Here is a 15,575-nt window from a genome sequence, read left to right as displayed (position 1 = left end):
GTTGCTGACCACTGCATGATAGCTCCCTTCCCAGGCGTGTTTTGCACACGGGCATTTTGTAATAGCCAGGCTTTTTGTTGTTGTTGTTGTTGTTGTTTTTCTTTTCTTAACTTTTTAATGTATAGTAACATATGCATGTATGAAGCAAAGAAATAAAAAAGCAATAGTTTTCAAAGTACCCTTCAGCAGGTAGTTACAGGACAGATCCCAGAATTTGTCATGGGCTAACATACGATCCTCACATTTTTCCTTCTAGCTGCTCCATGATATAGGAGGCTAGAAGGCTTAAATACTTTTTCATCACCACAATCAACTTTTTTCTTTCTTTATTGTGAAAAATAACATATATACAAAAAAGCAATAAATTTCAAAGCACAGCACCACAATTAGTTGTAGAACGTATTTCAGGGTTTGACATGGGTTACAATTGCATAATTTTAGGTTTTTACTTCTAGCTCTAAGATATTGGAGACTAAAAGAGATATCAGTTTAATGATTCAGCAATCATATTCATTTGTTAAATTCTATCATCTTCTCTGTATAACTCCACCATCACCTTTGATCTTTCTTTTCCTCTCTTTAGGGGTGTTTGGACTATGGCCATTCTAATTTTTATGTTGGAAGGGTTGTCAGTAATATGGGGTAGGGAGATGGAACTATCTCATGTTCTGGAGAGGATAGGCTCTCTAGTTTCAGGACTTACTGGTCCAGGGACCCATCTGGACGTTGTAGTGAACACTGACTTTTCTTTTTTTTTTAAACTTGAGCAGGCACTGGGGACCAAACCCGAACATTGATTTTTGAAGTTTACCCCTATGCATTCATTTTGTTTGAGTACCAGTAAATCACTTTGTTTCTTTACAGGATTGTATTCATTTATATGGAAACATTACCATTCATTCATTCACAATTCATTCATTTGGCTGTTGATAGACATTTGGTATGTTTCCAGTATTTGATTAATATGAACAGTGGTGCTATGAACATTCCTATATACGATTTTATGGTATATATATGTATGAATTTTTATTGCATATATACCTAGGAGCAAAATTTCTGGATCATAGATGATGTGTTTTTTTAGCTTTAAAAAATACTGCTAGGGTGGTGCGATGGTGGCTCAGTGACAGAATTCTGGCCCGCCATGCTGGAGATCCGGGTTCGATTCCTGGTGCCTGCCCATGTGAAAAAAAAAAAAGGTACTGCTAAACAGCTTTCCAAAATGGTTGTACCAATTTATACTCCAACTGGCAGTGTGCAAAAATTCCACTTGCTGTACATCCTTGCCAACACCTGGTTTTATAAAATAAAAAGAATTCAGTTATTTTAGTAGGTATGTTGTGGTATCTTACTGTGGTTTTATTCTCGTTTCTGTGGTGAGTAAAGATGTTGAGCATATTTTCATATACTTTTTAGATATTTGGATATTCTTTTTTTGTGAAGTAACTTTTCAAGCTTTTGCCTATTTAAAAATTGGTTTGTGGGCAGGCAATGGTGGCTCAGTGGCAAGAGTTCTCCCCTGCCATGCCAGAGAGCCAGGTTCGAATCCTGGTGCCTGCCCATGTTTAAAAAAAAAAAAAGGTTTGTCTATCATTTTCTTATTGATTTGTAGGAGTTTTTATATATTCTGGATATATGAACTTTTTATTACAAAATGCCTTTATCCAGTCTGTGGCTTCCTTTTCCCTCTCATAATAGTAATACCTTTTGATGAGCAGTTCTTTAATTTTGCTAAAGTTCAGTTTTTCATTCTCTTTTTAATGGCTAGTGCTTTTTAAGTACTGTTTAAGAAATTTTTGCCTACTACTCAGAGTCAAAAATATTTTACTGTGTTTTCTTTTAGAAGTTTTATTGTTTTCCTTTTCACATGTAGTTCTCTATTAATTTTTGTGCATGTTGTGAGGGAGAATTCATGATTTATTTTTTTTCCATATGAATATCCTAATAGCCCTGTTTGATTTTTTTGAAAAGACCATCCTTTCCCACACAGTATTGTAGTAGCACCTCTGTTGTAAATCAAATGATGGTGTATATTTGGGGCTGATTCTGGATTCTCTATTCTTTTCCTTTGGTATGTTTATTTATCCTTATAGCTAATACCATGCTGTCCTAATTACTGCAGTTCTGTAAGTCTTCTTATTTGTTTTTTCCCCCACTGTTGCCTTGGCTATTGTTAGTTAGCTCTTTGCACAATTATTTCACTTTTAGAATTATATTACTTTTTAGAAAAAAACGCTAGGATTTTGATTGGTATTGCATTAAATCTATGGTTTAATTCGGTGAGAATTTAAGGATTTGCACTATTTAATCTCTTAGTTCATGAATGTGATATATTTCTCCATATATTTAGATTGTCTTTATTTTCCCTCTATTATTTTGTAGTTTTCTCTGTAGACACATTACATATCTTTTGATAGTTACTCCTAGGGGTTTTTTTTCTTGCAGTTGCTTCTTTTAAAATGTCATTTCCTAATAGTTTGTTTACTGCTAGTATATATTTATGTACAGCAGATTTTTAATATTGATCTTGTATCCAGTGAGCATTCTAAATCACACATAAATTCTAATAGCTTATTTATAGATTTTTTTGGATTTTCTACATTTGCAGTAAAATCATGCGCAAATATAGTTTTATTTTTTCTATTATAATCTTAATATCTTGTTTGTTAAAATGCCTTTTAAAAAGTTTTTCAATACAATGTTGAATAGAAATGAAGGCAGACAGCCTTGTACCATTGTCTGTTTATGTTGAGAAAAGTCTGTAATATTTTCAGTGTTCAATATAATGTTAGCTGGAGATTTTACTGATTTTAACAGATTGAGGGTATTCCCTTCTATACCTAGTATAAGAGCTTTTTTTAAAAAAAAATTTATTAATTAAAAAATAAACAAAATAAAACAACATACATAATCAGTAATTCACAGTATCATCACTTAGTTGCATATTCATCATTTCTTAGAACATTTGCATTAATTCAGAAAAAGAAATATAAAGACAATAGAAAAAGAAATAAAATGAACATAAGAAAGAAAAAAAAAAAGATTATACCTACCATACCCCTTACCCCTTGCTTTCATTGATCACTAGCATTTCAAACTAAATTTATTTTAGCATTTGTTCCCCCTATTATTTATTTTTATTCCATATGTTCTACTCCTTTGTTGACAAGTATACCTAGTATAAAAGCTTTTAATCATGGGTGTTGAATTTTATTAATTGCTTTCTTTTTTATCTATTTAAATGATCAGGTGATTTTCTTCATTATTCTATTAATGAATTAAATTTTTAGGGGTAATGTCCTTAACTGTTTTAATTGCCTTTTTTTTTTTTTTGCATGGGCACACATTGGGAATTGAACCCAGGTCTCTGGCATGGCAGACAAGAACTCTGCCTGCTGAGCCACCATGACCCGCCCTTAATTGACATTTTTATTGATATAATTGTGGTGTTTGCTTTTTTAAATGTCAAAACAAACTTCCATTTCTGGAGTAAACCCAATTTGGTTGTGGTGTATTATCCTTTTCATGTCTTGTTGGATTTGATTTGGTGGTATTTTGTTTAGGATTTGTTAGCTTTAAGAGAGAAAGTGGCCAATAATTTTCCTATAAGGTTTTTGTATCATGGTGATCTTGGCCTCAAAAAACGAGATGGGAAGTGTTCCTTTTTTTTTTTTTTGTCTTGGGTGCATGGTCCGGGAATCGAACCTGGGTCTCCTGCATAGAAGGTGAGCATTCTACTACTGAACCACCTGGGCACCGATTTTTTTTCTCTTTCTCTGTTCTTATTTAGAAGAATTTCTGTAAGATTGGTTTTGTTTCTTCCTTAAATGTTTGGAATATTCAACATCTTCTGGATGTGAGGTTTACTTTGTAGGAAAGATTTAAATTATGAAATTTTCATAGCTTTAGGACTATTTAGATTTTCAGTTTCTTTTTGAGTCAGTTTTGTGTTTTTAAAGAAATGTATCCATTTTGTCTGCATTTTCAGATTTTTTGGTGTAAAGTTGTTCATAATATCCTGTCAAAAATTTAATTGACTTTTTTTTTTTTAACCAGTTTTGATTTTTTATTTTGAAATTATTTCAAACTTACTGGGCAGTTGTGTAAATTATACAAAGTTTTGCGATATAATATAAAGGAGGTTGGAGTACCATACAAAGAACCCCAATGCACCCTAATCTCCCCAGGTACCCAGACCAACCAATCCTAACATTTTGCAATCTTTTCAGGTTTGTTATATCTACCTATGTCTTTCTGTTTATCTATTTTCTAAACACCTGAGAGCAGGTTATATACATAATACTCCTTGATTACATAGTACTTCCATGTATACTTCCTACCAACAAGGATATTCACTTATGTCATCACCTTAAGTGCGATTATACTGAGTTCAAGAAATTTAGCAGATATAAAGCTTACATTCTATATTCCAGTTTTTTCTTATGTCCCAATATCTTTTTTTAACTTTTTTTTGTTAAATATAAATATATACAAACAAAAGAAGAGAAAGCAATGATTTTCAAAGTATACTTCAACAAGCAGTTACAGAATAGATTTCAGAGTTTGTTATTCCTCTGTTTCAGAATTTTTCTTCTAGCTGCTCCAGAAGAAATATTTTTTTCTTTTTTGTGAAACACAACAGATATGCAAAAAAAGAATACATTTCAAAATACATTGCAACAATTAGTTGTAGAACACATTTCAGAATTTGGTATGGGTTTACAGTTCCACAATTTTAAGTTTTTACTTCTTGCTTCTCTAAGATACTGGAGGCTAAAAGAAATATCAATATAATGATTCGACGTCATACTCATTTGTTAAACCCTACCTTCTCTGTATAACTCTACCATCCCTTTAATCTTTCTCCCCCTCTTCATGGGTATTTGGTCTGTGTGCCTTCTTAATTTTTCATGTTGGATGGGGTTGTTAATAATATGGGATAAGGGGATGGAACCAGTTGATGTTCCAGAGAGGCTGGCCCCTCGGCACTTCAGGACTTCTCTGGTCCAGGGACCCATCTGGAGGTTGTAGATTTCTGGAAAGTTACCCTAATGCATGGAACCTTTATAGAATCTTATATAGCATCCTAGGTGTTCTTTAGGATTGGCTGGAATGGTTTTGGTTGGAGTTCGGCAAATTATGTTAGGTGGCAATGTCTAACTGAAGTTTGTGTTAAGAGTGACCTCTAGAGCGGCCTCTCAACTCTATTTGAGCTCTCTCAGCCACTGATACTTTATTTGTTACACTTTTTTTCTCCCTTTTGGTCAGGTGGCATTATTGATCTTATGGTGCCAGGGCCAGACTCATACCTGGGAGTCATTTTCCACGCCAGCAGGGACACTTTCATCCCTGGATGTCATGTCCCACATAGTGGGGAGGGCAATGATTTCACTTGCAGAGTTGGGCTTAGAGAAATTAATTAACATTTTTGCATAAAGTTCTGTGAATTTTAACACATGAAAAGATTCTTGTAATTGCCACCACAATCAGGATGTAGAATACCTCCACCCAAAAACCTCTTCATCCTATTCTTTTTTTTTTTTTTTAATTTATTTATTAATTAGAAAAATAAAGAAACAAAATAAAACAACATACATAATCAGTAATTCACAATATCATCACTTAGTTGCATATTCATCATTTCTTAGAACATTTGCATTAATACAGAAGAAGAAATTAAAAGACAATAGAAAAAGAAATAAAATGAACACAGGAAAGAAAAAAAAAAGATTATACCTACCATACTCCTTACCCCTTGCTTTCATTGATCACTAGCATTTAAACTAAATTTATTTCAGCATTTGTTCCCCCTATTATTTATTTTTATTCCATCTATTCTACTCCTTTGTTGACAACGTAGATAAAAGGAGCATCAGACACAAGGTTTTCACAATCACACAGTCACATTGTGAAAGCTGTATCATTATTCAATCATCCTCAGGAAACATGGCTACTGGAACACAGCTCTACATTTTCAGGCAGTTCCCTCTAGCCTCTCCATTACATCTTTTTTTTTTTATTTTTTTATTTTTTTTATTAATTAAAAAAATTAACTAACACAACAATAGAAATCAATCCATTCTACATATGCAATCAGTAATTCTTAATATCATCACATAGGTGTATGGTCATCATTTCTCAGTACATATGCATCAATTTAGAGAAAGAAATAGCACTACAACAGAAAAAGAAATAAAGTGATAACACAGAGAGAAAACACAAATAAAAATAAAAAGTACAAAAATATATAAGAGAAAACAAAACAAAACAAACAAAAAAAACTATAGATCAGATGCAGCTTCATTCAACGTTCCAAGATAATTACATTACAATTAGGCAGTATTGTGCTGACCATTTTTTTTTTTTTAGACATCATACCATTCTACATATGCAATCAGTAATTCTTAACATCATCACATAGATGCATGATCATCGTTTCTTAGTACATTTGCATCGGTTTAGAAGAACTAGCAGTATAACAGAAAAAGATATAGAATGTTAATATAGAGAAAAAAAATAAAAGTAATAATAATAAGAACAAAACAAACAAAACAAAACAAAACAAAAACCTATAGCTCGGATGCAGCTTCGTTCAGTATTTTAACATGATTACTTTACAATTAGGTATTATTGTACTGTCCATTTTTGAGTTTTTGTATCTAGTCCTATTGCACCGTCTGTATTCCATCAGCTCCGATTACCCATTATCTTACCCTGTTTCTAACTCCTGCTGAACTCTGTTACCAATGACATATTCCAAGTTTATTCTCGAGTGTCGATTCACATCATTGGGACCATACAGTATTTGTCTTTTAGCTTTTGGCTAGACTCACTCAGCATAATGTTTTCTAGGTCCATCCATGTTATTACATGCTTCATAAGTTTATCCTGTCTTAACGCTGCATAATATTCCATCGTATGTATATACCACAGTTTGTTTAGCCACTCGTCTGTTGATGGACATTTTGGCTGTTTCCATCTCTTTGCAATTGTAAATAACGCTGCTATAAACATTGGTGTGCAAACGTCTGTTTGAGTTTTTGCCCTTAATTACTTTGAGTAGATTCCCAGCAATGGTATTGCTGGGTCGTATGGCAATTCTATATTCAGCTTTTTGAGGAACCGCCAAACTGCTTTCCACAGTGGTTGCACCATTTGACATTCCCACCAACAGTGGATAAGTGTGCCTCTTTCACCGCATCCTCTCCAGCACTTGTCATTTTCTGTTTTGTTGATAATGGCCATTCTGGTGGGTGTGAGATGATATCTCATTGTGGTTTTGATTTGCATTTCTCTAATGGCCAGGGACATTGAGCATCTCTTCATGTGTCTTTTGGCCATTTGTATTTCCTCCTCTGAGAGGTGTCTATTCAAGTCTTTTTCCCATTTTGTAATTGGGTTGGCTATCTTTTTGTTGTTGAGTTGAACAATCTCATTATGAATTCTGGATACTAGACCTTTATCTGATATGTCGTTTCCAAATATTGATTCCCATTGTGTAGGCTGTCTTTCTACTTTCTTGATGAAGTTCTTTGATGCACAAAAGTGTTTAATTTTGAGGAGTTCCCATTTATTTATTTCCTTCTTCAGTGCTCTTGCTTTAGGTGTAAGGTCCATAAAACCGCCTCCAATTGTAAGATTCATAAGATATCTCCCTACATTTTCCTCTAACTGTTCTATGGTCTTAGACCTAATGTTTAGATCTTTGATCCATTTTGAGTTAACTTTTGTATAGGGTGTGAGATATGGGTCTTCTTTCATTCTTCATCCTATTCTTATGTTGTAACACCTCCCTATTCTGGTAGCCATTGATCTATTCTTCATCACTAGTTTTGTCTCTTTGAGTCTGTCATATAAATGGAATCATGCAGTGTGTAACTTTTTAGAGACTGTTTCTTTCACTCAGAGTAATGCTTTTTAGATTCATCCACATTTGTGTGTGTATCAGTAATATGTTCCTTTTTATTGCTGAGAAGTATTTTGTTATTTGGGTGTATCACAGTTTGTTTTTCCATTCACTTGTTGAAGAACATTTTTGGTAATTATGAATAAAGCTGCTGTTATATTTGTGTACAGGTTTTTGTCTGAATGTAAGTTTCATTGCTAGAGTAAATATATGTTTATAAGAAACTGCCAAACTATTTTTCTGAGGTTGTGCTATTTTGCATTTCCATTTTGTTTTTTATGTTATAGATGAGGGTTCCAGTTGGTGCATAGACTTGTTGGTACTTGGAATTGTCAGCTTTTTATTTATTTTTTAATTTTAGCCTCTCTCCTATGTATGAAGTGGCATCTAATTTTTTTAAAAAATTTTTATTAATAAAACCAATCAACATAACATGAACATTCTTAACATATGAATATTCCATACTTTGTATGTAATCAGTGGCTCACAATATCATCACATAGTTGTATATTCATCATTATGATAATTTCTCAGAACATTTACATTACTCCAGAAAAAGAAATAAAAAGAAAAAAGAAAAAACTCATACACCATACCCCTTAACCCTCCCTCTCATTGACCTCTAGTATTTCCCTCTACCCAATTTATTTTCGCATTTGTTCCCCCTATTACTTATTTATTTTTAATCCATATTTTTTACTCATCTGTCCATACCATAGATAAAAGGAGCATCAGAACAAGGTTTTCTCAATCACACAGTCACTTTGTGAAAGCTATATCATTATACAGTCTTCTTAAAGAAACGCGGCTACTGGAACACATCTCTACAGTTTCAGGCACTTCACTGTAGCCTCTCTAATACACCTTAAACTAAAAAGGGATTATAAGAATAATCTCCAGGATAACCTGTCGACTCTATTTGAAATCTCTTGGCCACTGACACTTTATTTTGTCTCATTTCTCTCTTCCCCCTTTCAGTCGAGGTTTTCTCAATCCCTTGATGCTGAGTCCCAGCTCATTCTAAGATTTCTGTGCCATGTTGCCAGGGAAGTTTACATTCCTGGGAGTCATATCCCACATAGAGAGGGGAAGGGCAGTGAGTTTGCTTGCCGTGTTGGCTGAGAGACAGAGGCCACATCTGAGCAACAAAAGAGGTTCTCTGGGGGTGACTCGTAGTCCTAATTTTAAGTAAGCTTAGCCTACCCTGTGGGGATAAGTTTCATATGAACAAACCCCAAGATCGAGGGCTTGTCCTATTGATTTTGTTGTCCTCACTGCTTGCAAGAATATCAGGCCTTCTCCAAATGGGAAAGTTGAATTTTCCCTCTTTCTCGCCATTCCCCCAAGGGGTCTTTGTAAATATTTTTTTATTCACTGTTCGAATCACTTTGGAATTTATGAGGGCATCACTCTGGACAGACCTACAAAACCTCATGCCCTACTCTAGGTTCCATATACTTATGGTGTTCAGTTATATTAGGAGATGCACTAGTCAAAATATAAATTTTGTACCAAATATTTTTTGCTTTAGTCTCACACATAAGTTAAAGTTTTAAAATATGAATTACCATCTGTTTTCAACACCCTGCAATATTGATATTTGTGGCATCTAATCTTGATTTTGATTTGTATTTCTTTATGACCTATGATCTTGAACATGCTTTCATGTGCTTATTTACCATCTGTATGTTCTCTTTGGTGAAATTTCTGTTCAAGTCCTTTGCCTATTTAAAAAAAAATTTTTTTAAATCTCTTTACTGTTGAGTTTTGAGAAGTCTTTTTATCTTTTGGATATATGTCCTTACTCTGATGTGATTGCTGATGCTTTCTTCCATTCTGTTGTTTATTCACCCTTTTAACATGATGTTTTGTAGAGCAACATATTTTAATTTTGATGAAGTCCAGTTTATCAAGTATTTTTTTTTAATGTATTGTGCTTTTAGTATATTGTCTAAGAATTCTTTGTGTACTCCGAGGTTACCAATATTTTTTTTTTCTTTAAAAGGTTTATCATGTTATCTTTTATATTTGGATCTGTGATCCATTTTGAGTTAATTTTTTGTATAAAATCTGAGGCTTAGATTGAAATTAGTTTTTTGGACTATAGATCTCCAATTGTTCCAGTACTGTTTGTTGAAAAGCCTATCCTTTCTTCATTGAATTGCCTTTTAACCTTTGTAAAAAATCATTTGGCCACAGTTGTATGGCTCTATTTTGGACTCTTTGTTCTCTTTCATTGACATATATGTCCAACCCTTTGTCATTACCATACTGTCTTGATTAATATAGCTTTGTAGTAAATCTTAAAGTCAGATAATAAGAGTCTTCCACTTTTATTCTTTTTTGATATATTGTTTTGACTATTTTAGTCTCTTTGCCATTCCACATACATTTAGAATAATTTTATCTAAATCTAAAAAATTCCTCCCAAGATTTTGATTGAAATTGGACTAAATCAGTACTTTGAGGAGAATTGACGTCTTTACTATCTTTGTCTTTCAATTCATGAAGATGGTATGTTTCTCCATTTATTTAGGTCTTTAATTTCTTTTGGCCGTGCTTTGTACTTTTGAGCATATTAATTCTGTATATATTTTTTAGATTAATACCAACATATTTATTTTTTGGAGCTTTTTGAAATTCATTTTCCAGTGGCTTAGTGATAGAAATTTAGTTGATTTTTTGTTTGTTGACCTTGTGTCCTCTGGTCCTACACTTATTATTTCTTGTAGGTTTTGTGGATTCCTTGAGGTAATCTATGTAGAGAATTTTGTTGTCTGTTAAAAGGCACATTTTTATTCCTTCCTTTCTATCTGTCTGCCTTTCATTTATTTTTCTTGCCTAATCACACTGGATGGGGCTTCCAAAATAATTGAATAGTAGCGATGAGAGTGGCATTCTTGTCTTATCCTTGATCTTGAGAGAAAGCCTTCCGTTTTTTGCCATGAAGTCTGATGTTAGCTGTATGTTTTTTATAGATATCGTTTATCAGATTGAGGAAGTTCCCTTCTATTGCTAGACTGGTCATTGAATTTTGTCAAAAAACTTTTTTTTGCTATCAATGGATATGAATTTGAAGTTTTTTTTTTTTTTTTAAGGATTGTTAATATTTTGTACTATTACTTCGTATTCGAATATTGAACCAGCATTGCATTCCTGGAATAAACCCCATTTGTTTATGGTGTATTGCTTTGTTTGTATATTACTGGATTCAATTTGTTAATATTTTGTTGAGGATTTTTGCAGGTATGTTCATAAGGAGATTAGTATGTGGTTTTCCTTTCTTGTATTATCTTTGCTTGTCTTTGATCCTAGAACAGTACTGGCCCCATAAAATTGGTTGGGAACTGTTCCTTCATCTTCTACTTTTTTGATGAGAATTGGTGCTATTTCTTCTTCAAATGTTTGCTAGAAATAGCCAATGGAACCCTCTACCTTGGGATTTCTTTTTCTGAAGTTTTTAAAGTATGAATCCAATTTTTTTAATAGTTAAAGGACTAGTTAGGTTATCTGTTTAAGTGAGTTTGGGTGGTTTGTGGGTTTTGAAGAATTGGTTCATTTTGAATTTATGTGCATGCAGTTTTGCACATTATACTCAGGAGTCTGCAGTGATACCCTTTCATTCCTAACATTGGTAATTTGTGTCTTCTTTTTTTCTTTGTCGGATGTGCTAAAGATTTATCTTTTTTTTTGAACTTTATATCTTTTAACAGAACCAGCTTTTGTTTTGAGTTTCTCTATTTTTCTATTTTCAAATTCATTAAATTTCTCCCTTTATTGTTTACTTCTTGCTTTTGACTTACTTTGCTTTTTTTCCTGTTTTTTTTTTTTTTGAAGGTGGAAACTTAGAATATTTATTTGAGAGCTTTTTTTCTTAATATAAATATTTAATGCTATAAATGTGATGACATTTCCTATAAGCATAGCTGGAGTCCACAAATTTTATGTATGTTGTATTTTTATTTTCATTTAGTCTAAAATATTTTCTAATTTTTCTTGAAACTTCTCTTTGATCCATGGATTATTTAGAGTTGTGTTGTTTAATTTTTAAAAACTTTTTAAAATTGTGAAATATATACAAAAAAGCAATAAATTTCAAAGTACATTGTAACAAGTAGTTATAGAACAGATTACAGAGTTTCTTATGAGTTGTGGTTCCACAATTTTAGTTTTTTTCCTCTAGTTGCTCCAAGACACTGGAACCTAAAAGAAATATCGATATAATGATTCAGCAGTCATACGCATTTGTTAAATCCTATCTTCTCTGTTATAACTCCTTCTTCTCCTTTGATCCTTTTCCAATCTTTATGGGTATTTGGGCTATGCCCATTCCAACTTTTTCATGTTGGAAAGGGCTGTCAATATTATGGGATAGGGGGCTGGAGCTAGTTGGTGTTCTTGGATAGGCTGGCCCCTCTGGGTTTCAGGACTTATCTGGCCTAAGAACTTATCTGGAGAATGTAGGTTTCTGGAAAGTTATCATAGTGCATGAAACTTTTGTAGACTCTAAGATAGAGTCCTAGGTGTTCTCTAGGATTGACGGGAATGCTTTAGTTGGGGTTTGGCAGATCATGGTAAATGATAATATCTAACATAAGTATAGCCCCCAGAATAGCCTCTTGACTCTATTTTAACTCTCTTAGCTACTAATACCTTCTTTCTGTTGTTTAATTTTTAACTGTTGGAGATTTTTCTATTATCTTTGATTTGATTATGGTCATAGATCATACTTTGTATGATTTTTTCCCCTAATTTATTAAATTTTGTTTTATGACCCAGGATATGGGTCTATTTTGGTGAATTTTTTCATGTGTATATAAAAAAATATGCATTTTGCTGTTGTTGAGTGGAGTGCTCTATAAATCTAATTAAGATTTGTTGTTTGATGGTGGTGTTCAATTCTTTGCTGATTTTCTGTTTAGTGGTTCTACCAGTTGCTAGGAGTATTGAAGTTTGTCTGTTTTTCCTTTCATTTCTGACAGTTTTCACTTAATGAATTTTGAAACTCTGTTGTTAAGTATATCCACATTTAGGATTTTTTGATGAATTGACCCCCCTATTGTTGTATTACGTTGTCTTTGTTTATCCTTTGGTAATTTTCTTTGCTTTGAACTCTACTTTGACAGATGTTAGTGATAGAGAAATCCATTTCAGGTTTCTTATTTAAAAATTGAGGTATAATTCATATAGCATAAAGTTCATTCTTTTAAAGGATACAATCAGTGGTTTTAGTATAGTCAGAAATTTGTGCAACTGTCACCACTACTTAGTTTCAGAATATCTTCATTGCTTCCAAAAGGAACTCTGTACCTATTCGCATTCACTCCCAATTCCCTTAATCTCCTGTACATCTCTTTCTGTCTACCACGTATCTGCCTGTTCTGGACAATTCACTAAAATTTAATCATACAATAATGTAGCCTTCTGTATTTGTTTTCTTTCATGTGGTGTAATGTTTGCAAGGTGCATCCAAGTTGTAGCATATATCACTGCTTTATGTCCTTTTTGTGGCTGAATAATATTCTATTGTATGGTTATACCACATTTTGTTTATCCATTAATTGACTGATAGTCATTTAGACTGAGACTCCTATTGTATATGTTAGTTCTTTTACTTTTTCCATATTATGTCTTTGATGTTCTTTTCTGTTTTTAATTTTCCTCCCTTGTGTTATTCTGTGCTTAATAGGGATATTTTCTTCTAATTTTCAGTTCAGTTCACTAATTCTTTTTCTGGCTGTGTCTAATATGTTCTTTTTAAAAAAAATTTTAATTTATTTTGTATTATCAAACCAAAACAACATACAAGCATGAACATTCTTCACATACAAATGTTCCGTGCATGGTGTACAATCAGTGGCTCACAATATCATCATCTAGTAGTATATTCATCACATGATCATTTTTAGATCATTTGCATTACTCCAGAAAAAGAAATAAAAAAAAAACTCACACATACCATACCTCTTACTCCTCCCTCTCACTGACCACTAGTATTTCCATCTACTCAATAGATTTTAACCTTTGTTCCCCCTATTTTTTTCTATACCCCTTACCATTCCTTTTCATTGTTCACTATTATTTCAGTCTACTTAATTTATTTTAACATTTGTTCCCCCATTATTTATTTTTAATCCATATTTTTTATTCATCTGTAAATATCATAAATAAAAGCATCAGACACAGGTTTTCACAATCACAGTCACATTGAAAAACCTATATCATTATACATTCATCTTTGCGAAACATGGCTACTGGAACTCAGCTCTACAGTTTCAGGCAGTTCCCTCTAGCCTTTGAATTTTTTAATTATTGTGTTTTTCGGTTCTGTTACTCCTTTGGTTCTTTGTTATAGTTTTCATTTCTCTGCCAAAATTCTCCAACTTGTCATTTATTTCAGTTATTTAAGTCTCTTTCTGATGTTTCCTTTATTTGTATTGCCTATAGGTCTATTTCTTTTTTTTAAAATTTATTTATTTATTAATTAAAAAAATTAAGAACAAAAACGTTAACATATCATTCTGTTCTACATATATAATCAGTAATTCTCAATATCATCGCATAGTTGCATATTCATCATTTCATAGAACATTTGTATCAATTCAGAAAAAAAAATAAAAAGACAACAGAAAAAGAAGTGAAACGATAACAGAAAAAAAAAAGATTATACATACCATACCCCTTACCCCTTGCTTTCATTTTTCACCAGCATTTCAAACTAAATTCATTTTAACATTTGTTCCCCCTATTATTTATTTTTATTTGTGGGTCTATTTCTAATGTCAGTTTTATCCATCTTAGGTTTTGGTCATTTATTGTTTCCTAGAATGCCTGCTTATTTTTCACCGAGTGCCATAAATTGAATGGGAAAAGGTTGGAGATAGTTTGAGGCTCCAAATGAATTGGTCTAGGGAGGTTTTTATAAGTTCTACTGGAAGAATAAATAGGCTTGGAAAAAAGACTGCTAGGAGGCATTTAAGAGAATCATCCCGATTTCTAGGTCTGATAGAAAAGGAATTGTGGGAAAACTGGGGGAAAATGAAGATTCAGAAGAGTATAGGAAGTGAGGTAGTGAAAGGGTGTAAGGGGTTCAGTCAAGGAATAGAATGTTAAGACTTTATGTTTAAAAAAGGAAAATAATCAAAGGGAGCAGAAATCCTCTGGAGAAAATAATTTAAGTGTTACATTTAGATTTGGGTTGAAAAGTCTAGGTTAAGTTTTCCAGGGGCACATTAAGTTTTAAAAGAAGTAACCATTTAGCAGATGGCACAGAGCAGAAGATGTAATGCAGGCCACACAGTGCTTTGCAACTTCTTTTGTTCTTGGAATTTCCTTTGAAAATACATTTAGCCTGATTGGTCTAAAAATGTTGAAGCACAGGAGCCACCATGCTTTTGCTACAGGCTCTAGATGGGTTCGTATGGCTGGTAAACAGGACTAAAGGTTTAGTCTCAAAACTCTTAAGTCCTGTGAGCTTTCTTTACTTTTAATACCTGTTCAGCCTAGCTCATGGGTTTTCTGTATAGCTTGATGAAATATATGAAATGTTTAAAAAACCAGAAAGTATTATACAATTACATAATTTGTAATTACACTGAAGGGAATTTTTAAAATCAATAATTTATTACATATATATTTTTTATTCAATTAATTTAATTATGTTAAGTAA

The 15,575-nt window shown here is 32.7% G+C and overlaps 1 protein-coding gene across 2 annotated transcripts in view; it reads left to right on the top strand.

Annotated features, from left to right (window-relative positions):
- EEF1AKMT2 (EEF1A lysine methyltransferase 2) overlaps window positions 1-15,575 on the top strand; it is an 89,173-nt gene that overhangs the window by 6,223 nt on the left and 67,375 nt on the right. The window lies entirely within an intron of this gene.

Source organism: Tamandua tetradactyla, chromosome 13, assembly GCF_023851605.1.
Source record: "Tamandua tetradactyla isolate mTamTet1 chromosome 13, mTamTet1.pri, whole genome shotgun sequence".
Taxonomy (NCBI): domain Eukaryota; kingdom Metazoa; phylum Chordata; class Mammalia; order Pilosa; family Myrmecophagidae; genus Tamandua; species Tamandua tetradactyla.
The sequence above is the reverse complement of the archived record's forward strand: the minus strand, read 5'-3'. Positions and strand labels throughout refer to the sequence as shown.